This window comes from Pleurodeles waltl, chromosome 2_2 (genome assembly GCF_031143425.1).
Source record: "Pleurodeles waltl isolate 20211129_DDA chromosome 2_2, aPleWal1.hap1.20221129, whole genome shotgun sequence".
NCBI lineage: Eukaryota > Metazoa > Chordata > Amphibia > Caudata > Salamandridae > Pleurodeles > Pleurodeles waltl.
Window position 1 is genome coordinate 988821641 of NC_090439.1, and position 12012 is coordinate 988833652.

The 12012-nt window shown below is 42.0% G+C and overlaps 1 protein-coding gene across 10 annotated transcripts in view; it reads right to left on the reverse strand.

Annotated features, from left to right (window-relative positions):
- Positions 1-671: 671 nt before the first annotated feature.
- The window catches only part of ZHX1 (zinc fingers and homeoboxes 1), a 178077-nt gene continuing 166736 nt past the window's right edge, over positions 672-12012 (reverse strand). For 8 of the 10 annotated variants that reach the window (XM_069220694.1, XM_069220700.1, XM_069220697.1 and 5 more), the window contains one exon: positions 672-2473. The gene's annotated coding sequence lies outside the window, so the exon portion shown is untranslated. The remainder of the gene's footprint in view (positions 2474-12012) is intronic. The other 2 variants (XM_069220704.1, XM_069220703.1) reach the window with 2 other exon arrangements.

The following is a 12012-nucleotide window of genomic DNA, read 5'->3' on the forward strand; positions in this document are numbered from 1 at the left end:
ACAAACACTGCTCCAATCTGGGGAAAGAGCTGAAGATGCCCCTCTTTAAAGAACACTACATCACTAAGAACCCAGCTTCCCCTTGACTTTATTTGATCTTTGCCTTTGACCTTGTCCAGCACTCTGACTTAGGTTTGCACTATATACAGTATAAAAATTCTATATACATGCATACACTTGCAATAAGATGAGAGAGAGCACGAATAATCCAAGCAGTACCTGGACAAGCCACACTATTTGCTCAGCTTGAAAACAACCAGGGTGCAGGACTCTCACAAACTACTTTACCTTCTGTGGTGCGTGAGAAGTGCTTTACCCCTTTCGCCTGTTGGTACGGACATCCCCATCAGTCTCAAGATAAGGGATATAGAAAATATATGGACCCATAGGCTACAAAAAGTAACTGGTCAATTTAAAGAGGGTTATCTTCAGGTTATAGAGTAATAAATATAAAGAGCAGAAAAATCGTACAAATGTAAATCATTTCTAAATAAATACAACTGCACACATGCTCTCACCACAACTGAAACCTAGACCTGTAGGGAAGAAATTCAGTACTGCTCAAACACGGACATATAAAACTATTCTAGAGAAGGACTGTTGAAAAAAACGAAGGCTTGCTATCATTATAAATATTTTTTTCTGTAAAGGAAAAGGAAATAGAAGTGCAATTACATTAGAATGCTGACCTTTATTATGGAATTAAGGACACAAATGAACTATATGGTTGATGTTACTCAGAAATACACATTTCTTCTGGCGAATTTGAAATTCACATTGCACTGAGCATGAAAGGAAACAAAATAGCAAATAACTATTTACAACAGCATATTTTCAATATTATTGCAGTGGAAACATATAAATATAATCAAAGTATTCATTTTAACCGTTTTAATACACCATGTACTTTAAGAACATACGTTTAAAAACCTTCCGTCAAGTAAAATTTGACCACGATCAGCAAGGTTTACAAAAAGGAGAGCAATCTTAACATTACAGAATTGTGCTCTATCTGAAATGTAAAAACGCAGCGCACTAAACTTTCTGTATACTTTACATTGTACGAAAATTAGTGGAAAGCAGGGTGTGAATTTTTGTTTAAAAAAACCTTTGCATACTTCATTATGTAAGCAAAGTTGTAAAACAGAGGGAGAAAAACTGCCAAAAGTGTGTTGGAGAGAAACAATTAAGAAACCTGGGACAACTTTGCCCAAACTCTAAGCTCACCTCCAAATTGGCAATAGTGTAAAACAAAAAAGAACAATGCTCGACATCTTTACTGTAGCACTATAGATCACGCTGCAGTGTCTTACCACCACAAAAAGGGAGAACTTGAAAACGATTGCTTATATGACCTTTGTTTAATAAGCAGCATGCATATTTTAAGGCTCTACAATAACTTTAGATGACATTTTATTTCATGATCAACTACAAGCATGTAAAAACAGTAAGAACAAATGGCAGGGTAGTTTCACAAGGTCATGCTGGAATACCCTAATAAATGAATATATTACTTTCAGCATATCTTCCCTGAAGATAGCATTTAGTAACATGAAGTAATGGGAGTCCTTTGAACTAAAATGAACAGATTTAAAACTCAAAATGAACTATTTTCTATTAGGAAAACAATCTGCCAGTTGCTTGGGGGCGGTAAAATGAGAATTGCATATGGAAAAGTGGCTCAACAATAAAATGTACAATTTCTGGCAAGCTCTGGTGACATCTTGGATGGTATCCTTACATAGTTTGGTCTCATTTTTTGGGGAACAAAATTGTGAATTATCGCAGAATAAGTGCTTATTTTGAAATATCAAGTTTCTCTTTTTTTTTCTTCTGGTGTCTTCTGTGAGGCTGGAACTGACAAAAAGTAACAATTCTGACTACCTCACTGGAAAACTGCTAAAACAAAAGGTCAGTATTGCAACAAAGGTTTTTTAAACGTAGAAGCTAAATTTATTGGATAAGGATACTTTACACGTGTATGTACAAGTTAGTGCAGAGCCTAATAAATAACACACAAAGAAATAATGTAATACAGTTTCTCAGTACTTTTACTCTGTAAAATGTTTGGTCGCTCAAAGCTATAAGCTTAATCACATATCAAATACACAGGCAGAAAAATCTATCATAATACAAGATATGCTTGACAAAATATAGGAGGACATAAAATATAGTGGTCACAGAATCCTCCCTCCAATACCCAAGACAAGCCATTTCCCACACTTGTGTCCAAGTAAAAATGTATTAAAACCAGGATTATTTTTATTTACATGTCGTCTTTTCAACAACCCTATTTACAGTGTAGCAAATCCTTTCGCAGTTAACTTTGGCACAGCACCAAGTTCCATTACTCTTCCCCAGAGGGGACAGGACAGCTGTATTTTGCAGGTGGGTTCATAGAACGTGTTGGTCTCATTACGGACTAGGCCCATTCACAGTACATCAGAGGTGTTCATCTTTTTCTGCTGCTTTCCTTAACATTTAAAAGAAAAATGAAAAGAGAAACATCAGGAAATAACTCATTGTTTACAGCGTCATACATTTTATCAGGTGGCCACAGCATCAAAATAAAAGTTAATTTGTAAGTAAATTATAAAATGTAAATGTTTCTATTGCCCAAGTCCAAATTTAAGGATTTATCAAAGAATAAAGTGCCCCAAGAAAGGGGGGGCGGAGGGGAACACGCCCTACCAGGTTTAATCAGGAGGACCAGTATGGAATTATCTATGAGGTACCTGCTCCACGACCCATTTAATGTGTTCTAAGATTACTATTCTTTGGTTCTTAGACTTACCAACGACAAACCACTACAGGGCTAATTGATGTTATGCATAACAGGAGAGAGGCAAAATGGGAAAGGAAGAATGTGAAGTTTAGGGTTTTAATTGACATGAGGCAGCTGGAGTTATGAAATATTTCTGAAGCATTGCTTGCAATGTGTTGTGGGGCAATGATGGATACTTGTAAGATGTATGTCAAAAAAATTAATAAAATATGTTTAAGAAACGAATAAAGTGAAAACCTTCCTACCCATGTGACTTCTCAAAGCTTCTAAAAGTAAAGCTGTATGTAGTTTGGTGTCTGGAATCGTCCCGGTTTCCTCCCATATACATTAAGCAGGCATTAACATTCCCCTTTACCAAAGTGATCAGTCGTATAACGACACACTGATTATGAGAGACTGGCTATTGATAATAGAAAATTGTGTAACAACCGGAGTAACATCCGGACTCCTAGATTTGTTTCTACTATTCCACACACGTGGAAAACATTCTCATACAAAAGAGTTAGGAAGAACAGAGAACAGCAACTAGCTAAAATGTTAAAGATTAGAGCCAGGACAAGTCATGCATGGTTTTCTTTTACATGTTTAATAAAAAGTCTTAGCTAATCAGGGACTTTTGTAACTTACTGCACCCAGGAACATCAAGCTCCCCACCTGGTAAGGAATCCATATTGTCACTGACTGAGATCTGGTGAACGTTTCAGGAAGGGAGTCAGAGTTTCAAAAACACATTTTGCAAATGAAAGAAACCATAACTACTTAGTGGCTTCATGCTACTGGGCAGCACTAAATGCTGAGAACATACCTCTGTATATAACCACATACGTACAAATGTATGTACTGCAAGTTCAACTAAGCTGATCCCATGAACTAGCTATGCACAGTGAGAGGAACCATGGATGACCCCACAGAATAAAGCCCTCAATAACAATCAATCTGTTTTTTATTTTATTATCAGCAAAAATATACTCTTATTTCCAGTAAATTTTCCACCTTTCAGGGTTTCCAGCTTCTTTAATTGAAATCCATTAAACAAAATACCTGAATCAAGAAGAAGTCCACCACTTCCTCTCCTCATGTTTAACAATCCCTTCACAGAAATGCAAAAAAAAATAAAAGCCAGGCAAGTATGTACAACTGCACATAGAAAGAAAGTGTCTGTGTGCCTATGTAGCAAGCAAAAACACTACCAATCTGAGCACAGCTGTACTTTAAAAATTCATAAGAACAGGTTCGTGCATCTAAGAGTACCAAACAGTGGAAAGGAAAATGTTAAAAGAAATTGCACATTCAGAACAAACACTGAAAACATAACAAACGGCCAGTATGAAATATGCTAAATGTTGAAAGAAACACACTGCAGATCGTAAAGCAGATGCATCAACACATCCTGGGCTATGGCACCTAATGGTGAAGATCATGTTTAAACCACACTAACCCAGGGATGTTAAATGACGAATCCCTTTAGGGCAAATCAACAAAACCAGCCACCCTCTTAGGAAAATAGGGAAATTACTTAACTATGAACATTTGTAAAGCTTGTGGTGTGACAACAGTCTGTTTCTCAATGCCATTCAAATGGATTTTTAGAAACCTTAGGTTCTTCCTAAATGACCTTTCTGTCCACCATAATTAAAACCAGAACATTCATTTGATCATTCAAGATATTTGTGGCCAACCAGCTTAGCGCATGACGCCACAAATTAATTTTTGGAGGCGTAGTGGTTGCTTTCAGTAAAAACACAAACAGCACTCAGGCTAAGATTACAGAAGTATCTAGCTAAACTGTGCAACTTAATTCAAATTTGTCCAAAAATAGCTGCAAGCAAATGTACAGTTGACAATAACCTGGAATCCAACCAAGGTTCCAGCAGATGTCAAACACTGAGTAAAGAAGGGACTCTAAAAGAAATGTTCACTTCAGACGTACATGCTGTAGCATCTGTGATACAGCATTATTTATGCTCACATTTAAAAACGATTTAAATGGCATATTTTTCATCTAAAATTACAAAAGAGCCCAGCTTAAAGAACTACCACAGGATGGATAGGAAAAAGGATCTTCCCGTTAGAAAAACCCTCACCCACCAGGATTACCCCTTGGTGACATGCTTCATCTTTGGGTTTCTTCCCATTCCGCTATGGAGAGGGGCGTGCTACAACCTATGGGATACATGGGAGCACTGATGTTGTCTCCTCAATGTGAATCACAGGAGGGATAGGAGTGGTGGGGTCTTGAGTGAGTTAAAAATACCTGTCTCCTACTCATCCCAATGATTTAATAGATCTCTTGGAGGCGGTATGATTAAAAAGGGGCTGCAGAAGTGGGGGGGATGTAATGTACCTAACTTCCTAGTCCACATGTTTCGGAGCCTTACCCTTAGGCTTCTCTTCAGGACCAAGGTGGACCCCCTGGTGCCACTCCTTGTTTGCCTAACTCTAATGAAAGCATAAATAATACATGCTCTGTGATATGGTGCATTTCACCTTACTAATGTGGTGTCATAAAATGATACCTATCGTTTATGGTGTCCGTCATTGATACAAGAGAGGCATAGTTATCATAGCCCCTATTTGTAATGGGCCACTATATATATTGTTTGTGGGTGTGGTGCCACCTATTTGCAATCTGCACCCCACCTGTGGGAAACAGCACTAAACTTTTAAACATGTAAACACGTGAAACACACCAAACAGCACACACGTGGTGCATGCGTAACGTACTAGGTAGTATATGGATTCTCATATCATCTCCTCCGGGAGGGATGTGTACTTGAAGTCACACACTAAAGATTTTGCAAAGTTGTAGAATCAACTCATCTTACTGTGTCATTAGCGGCATGTAAACAATGTTCAAAAGGCATTTACCTCCTCAAAGCGACACTCCTGCTCTGTACCTAATGCTCACCTCCCCGGGGTCTGAAACTTGAATGCTCACATGGGAGCGGAGTTTAAATGTGCAGCAGCTCTTGCATCTCGGCATGATAAAGTGTGCAGCACTAGACAGCTAACTTCCCCAAGATGACAGCCTCCGTGGAACGACAAGAGGATGGGGGGTTGGGGGGGGGGGGGGGCGGGGGGCGGAGGGGTCTGAGGACCCTAAAAGTAAGTATCCCTGGTGGGTGCCTATAATTGCACGGAGGTCATTGGGGCTTCATGGGCTTACAGAGCAGAGGCAGAACTGGGGATTCCCATATCGTTCTGATAATTATTTGGGAGTTTCCTTCTTGTGTTTAACAAAGGGTTACTCGTTCCCTTCTTACTGTGATGGTGACGTATATGTGAGTGGCTAATATTTATTGTTGTGGCGGTTTGCTCTTTGCGACACTAAGGAATGTAAAGGAATGACATGGACATATGACCTTTTGCGCAGCCTAGGTGTATCATTCATTTCAGGAGATGTATATCCGACAAATGGTTAATGTGATGTTAATACTTCTTCAGCTGGCTCTAAGGTATGTTCTCATTGAGGCCAAATTGGTGTGCGCACAATTTATAAAACCATCGTTTTTCTTTTTCAAACAGTGTAGATGCACAATTAATCTCTTTATGGTGTTCTAGGATAACCCATTGGTACTCCTCCAGTGTGTGTGCATCCGGTTTGAAATGAGTGAACATTTTAGTTGCAGCCCGTCCACATCTCAGGTTGCTACGGTGTTCGGAGATGTGAGTCTTAACCTTGCGGGTAGTCATCCCCATATAATGTAGGTTGCATGGACAAGTGATCATGTATACTGCTCGCTGAGTGTTGCAATTGGAGAAGTCTCTAATGTCCCATGTTGTGCTGACATTGAAGGTGACCTATTTAGTGACCTTTGTTAGATGGCACACACTAAAGTTCCCACATGGATAATGTCCATTGGGTAGTGGTAGGTAGTTGATATCTTCTGGTTTACTACGAAGATGGCATGGGCGGGTCTGTACAAACATGTCTCTAAGACTCTTTCCCCATTTATGTGAAAACATGGGTTTGGGAATATTTAATGAGCCACTACTGAGGATGAGCCAATGTTTGTTGATGATTTTGCTTCCTTGATTGGAGGCTATGTTAAATGTTGTGATACATATCGGCCTTTCCTCCTCTTTTTGGGGAGGGGTGTCCAGAGGGGCTTCTCTGTTATTATTGCAAGCTCGCTTTATGGCTCAGTTGATTATTCTTGGGGGGTAAGCCATAACAATACCAGGTATCCCACTGCTCACCCACACCACCCTTAAAAACACCACCCACTACCTCATGCCACAGTGTATAAAAAAAAAATACTCTAATCTCTCGCCAAATGTAAAACACTATTTGCATCCCATTCTAAAATATAAAAAAATAAAAAAACACCTAGTTGCTGGCCACCGTCCCCATACCACCCTTTGCAGCTTTCCTAGCCCTCTCCACCTGAAGCTGTTCCCTTTGTTCTCCAGTGGAGCTGCGCACTGGCACTGCGATGATCAACTCTGTGAGACAGCAACTATCAGCACAGCCTACAATCAACTCCTCGATGCGCCAGAGGATGGCGACTGTTGCAGCACCAAGGCTGCCAGAATATTATATCTCCAGCAGAGGCTGCAGAACTGAATCGAATTGCAGGAAATGAACAGCAATGAGGGTATCTGAACACAAAAGGCCAGACCAGAGATCAGAGGAGGAAACGTCCAATAGTAAGGTAAGGAGGAGAAAGGAGGAGGAAATGAGATCACAAATGACACAAGTGGTGATGGCTGGAACACAAAAATGTTAGGATAAGCACAGTCACTAGCTGAAAGATCGGAGGTGGGGGGGACTAACTGATCTCCCACATGCACCCTTGTTCTGCAAACATTAAAATAAGGGTAATCACAGGCCCATAAGAAGCCAAAGCCATATTGAGCCCTACAGCAAGAAATTCCACAACAGTTTCTAACCTGGGAAAAGGAGAACATAATCACTGAAACAAGCCCAGGTAAGTAAATCTGTAAGGAAATTGAGCCCAACAGGAGGATAGAAAATGGGGGGGCCATGGGAGAGTACTTGGCTTAAGGCGCCAAAAGGCAGCACTAGGCAAGCCCCAAAAACTAAGCTAATTAGCACACAGGCAGACATGCAAAACATTATGGAGACAAAACATAATACAGACAAATATGCCCAAATGCAGCAGTAAAAATACAAAGTCATTGGGTCTTTTGACTCAAACTCCCATGAATCATGGACATTGGTGACTAGTATCCTCAACAAAAAAGCAAATCACAGAGATGACTAAAGGGCAGAGATGTCGCCCCTCTCCCCAAAGTTAACCTGAAGGACATATTGAGAAGCATGACTGGTATGAGGATCGAATGCAGAGAAAACCTCGAACACAACTCAACAGTAAAGTCAGTGGAGAAGCTGAAGTTTGGACCAAGATGGCAACGATGTCGCAGACCGAGGTGCCGGAATCCAAAGCTAAAGACATTGTTTTAGTCTTGGCTATTTTCAGAGCCTAGCCAGAGGGTGGGGCAGCCGAAGCAGTTTTTTGGATCCAGCCATGGCCTAGTGACAGTGGCGGTCTGGCGACCTCTGCAAGGAGTTTTTTAACAGTCTTAGGGTGGACAGGAGGGACCACAGTACTCACGGGTTGTGCGGATGCTACCTCGTGGTTTTAAATATTCGACTGTACGTCAGTCAGAGTCCTGGATCAAAAAGGCCTCCTCTTCTGGCAGCTCCTCCTAGGCGTGTTCCTCCCCAAAGATGTCCGGGGTGTAGTCTGTAGTCTTGTGCGCCATCTCCAACCGACGAGCTCTGCAGTCCCGAAGGATCTTCTTCAACCGGAAGGATTTGCTGGCGTCGCAGGTAACCTCCTGGTAATCGGGGGAGGCACAAGTTACACACCAGATGTTGGTCAGTGTGGGGAAATTTTTTATGGCACCTAGGACAGAAATGAAAGGGGGTCCGTTCCATCAGCATAATGGTTGGTGCTATGTGGTAGGCCAGAAATGGGCAAAGCTGTCCCGGAGAGTGCATGGTCAGTGCTTGGACCGACGAGTGGAGACGAATGCAAAGATGAAAATACAAGATCAAGAAACAATACAGTTGATAAAGATAAGACGGCAAAAAAAAAAAAAAAAAAAGGATTTTGAACCGGAGTAAGTTGAAAAACAAAGGGAAGAGATGCATCCAAACCCGACGGCAGGGAGAAAACAATTTAACAAAGGAATTGATGCCCATGTGCATTATCACAGAGAAGGAGGAGTCACTTGATCCTGTGACTCTAAAATGCTTCTTCGAAGAAAAACAACTTGCAACACTTTGGACCCAACACTAGATGGCAGGAGCACGCAGAGCATCTACAGCCACACATGCCATCAAACATACACTTTCCTATACAGCACTTGTTTCCCCATTTTTCTAAATGAATCTCAAAATGTAGCTATATTCTGGCTATTTACTTGGTTCTCTCTAGGGCAATTTCTACACTCTGAGTAGCTTTAGGATCCTTAGGATGTTGAAGAAAAAAAAGGAGGCGAACATATCTAAAAAAAAAATAATAATAAAAAAAAAAAATAACAAGCCTAAAGTACCCCAAATATCAAAACAAGCATTGCCAATGTCAATGGGGCTGGCTTTAAAGGAATGTTGTATGGTAATGTGAAGCATTTCAAGTTAAAATCATGGGAATTAATATGTATGTGTGTTAAATGTGGAATAAGATTGGTGTAGGGTAAAAAGGTAGGTGACAGTTGCACTCTCAAACCAGACCTAGAAATCCCTGGAGGTTAATGACTGCCCTTCTCCCATCTCTGCTGTGGTCAGAGAAACACAAGACATTATCTAGTTATCAAGGACACTTTTACAGCATACAGTGTCCTGTGGATGCCCCTGAAAGATAAACCTCGACCAGCTGAATAAATAAAATGATCACAGCTGTTGTTTGTAGGCAAGCACTTTTTTTGTGGAAGCGCACAGATTATGCTCAATTAAAACATGCACACCTGGCTCCCAACAAATCAATGGAGCCAAAGCTCCTCTCTAGTGATTCTCACACAATTGTCTGGTGACAGAAATTCTGTGAAGCCAGAACATAACAAGCACTGGAAAAGCCAATAGGTCTCACCTACGCAATAGCTATTGGCTTTGACAATATGTTTTAGCCATGTTGTACACCAGTGTAGCTGCTGTTCAGCATGACTAAAAGTTAGTGGGGAAAAGGAGAGTGAAGTAGAGCGTCATAAACTGAAGTATAGTGGAGGGTCGTGGAGTGGTGTAGAGTCTTGTAGAATGTCGTGGAGAGAGTTTAGAGTGTCAGAAGGGAACGACAGACTGGAGTAGAGTTAAGTGGTGTAGAGTGGAGTAGACAAAGTGGTGTAGAGTGTTGTAAAGTGGAGTGGCAAAGTGGAGTGCTATAGAGGATGCTGCATAGAGTAGTGTTGTAGAGTAGAGTGATGCAAAGTGGAGTAGATTGTTGTGGAGTGGCGTAGAGTGGAGAAGTGCATGAGAGTAGAATGGCAGAGTGGAGTAGTGTTGCACAATTGAGTGGCTTAGAGTGGAGTGGCATACAGTGGAGAAGTGAAGTAGTGTGTTGTATAATAGAGTGGAATATAGTGGCACTGAGTGGCATAGAGAGAGTTGTATACAACATCAGAGTGAAGTTGTGTCGTAGGGAGCCATAGAGTCTTGTAGAGTGGAGTGGCATACAGTGGAGTAGAGAGTAGGAGCGGATTAGAATTTAATGGAGTAGAGCCTTAGAGAGTGAAGTTTCGTAGTGTGGACTGTAGTGAAATAGCATAAGGTGCAGGGGCGCAGAGTAGATTATGAGGAAGTGCATTGGCTTTTAGGAGAGTAGTGTAGAGGCCATTGGTGTTGAGTGCAGTGGCTTGGAGTAGAGTGTAATTGCGTACAGTACAGTGACATAGAGTAGATTTTTTCAGGGTAGATTGAAGTGGTGTGGAGTGGAGTGGTGCTGAGTAGAGTGCTGAGGTGTAGAGTATATTGGCGCAGAGTAGTGCAAAGTGATGTGGCATGGAGTGCAAAGGTGTAAAATAGATTAGATAGGCATAGTGGAGTGATGCAGAGTAGAGTGCCCTAGTGTGGTGTATAGTGCACTGGCATAGAGTGCAGTAGAGTGGTGCAAAGTAGGGTAGAGTGGCATTGAGTTCAGTGGGGGAGAGTGCAGTCTTGAGGAGTACAGTGTCAGTGCAGTGACTTAGAGTTAATGGTGAAGGTGCATTGTGGAGAGTGCCACGGCGTAGAGTGCAATGGCGTAGAGTGCAGCAGAGTTGAGAGGTGCAGAATGCAGTGATAGAGTGAGGTGCAATAGAGTAGAGTGGCATTGAAATCAGTGGCGAAGAGTGCAGTCTTGCAGAATAGAGCAGAGTGCAGTGACAGTGGTGTAGAATGCATTGGCATAGAGTGGTGCATAGTACAGTGGAGAAGAGTATAGTGGCGAAGAGTGCAGTGGTGCACAGTAGAGTGGGGTGCAGTGCACTGGCAGAGTAGAGTGGGGCAGAGTAGAGATGGTTAGAGTGAAGAGGCGCAGAGTGCAGTGGCGCACAGCAGATTACAGTGACAGAGTGGATTGGCGCAGACTGTAGTGGCAGAGAGTATAGTGGCGGAGAGTGCCTCAGCGTAGAGTGGCATTGAGTAGAGTGCTGTATAGTAGAGTGTTGCAGAGTGTAGTGTTGGAGTGGGTAGAGTGCACTGCTGTAGAGTGCAGTGGTGTAAAGTGGTGGAGAGTAAAGTGACAGAGTGCAATGGTGTACAGCAGAGGGGTGAAGAGTGTTGTAGAGTACGAAGTGCAGAGTGCACTGTTGCATAGTAGACTAGCATAGAGTGCAGAGGTGTACAGTGTATTGGTTTTAAGTAAAGTGATGTAGAGTGAAGTGGAGCAGAGCGCAGTGGCATAGAGAGGCGTAGAGTGCAATGGGTTGGAGTGGTGCAAGATAGCTTGCAGTGGTGTAGAGTGGAATGGGGTAGTGCTGTGGTGCATAGTAGAGTAGAGTGGTGTAGAGTAAAGAGGCATAGAGTGCAGTGGTACATAGCAGAGTAGAGGTGTGTAGAGGAGAGAGGCGTAGTCAAGTGGTGTAGTGTTGAGTGGTGCATAGTAGAGTGAAATAGGGTAGAGTATGCGTGGTGTAGAGTACATTGGCAGAGTGGTGCAGAGTACAGTGGAGCATAGTAGAGTGGGGTAGTGTGCACTGGCAAAGTAGAGTGGGACAGAGTAGAGAGGCAGAGTGAAGTGGCGTGGAGTGCAGTGGTGCACAGTAGATTAGAGTGGCATAGAGTG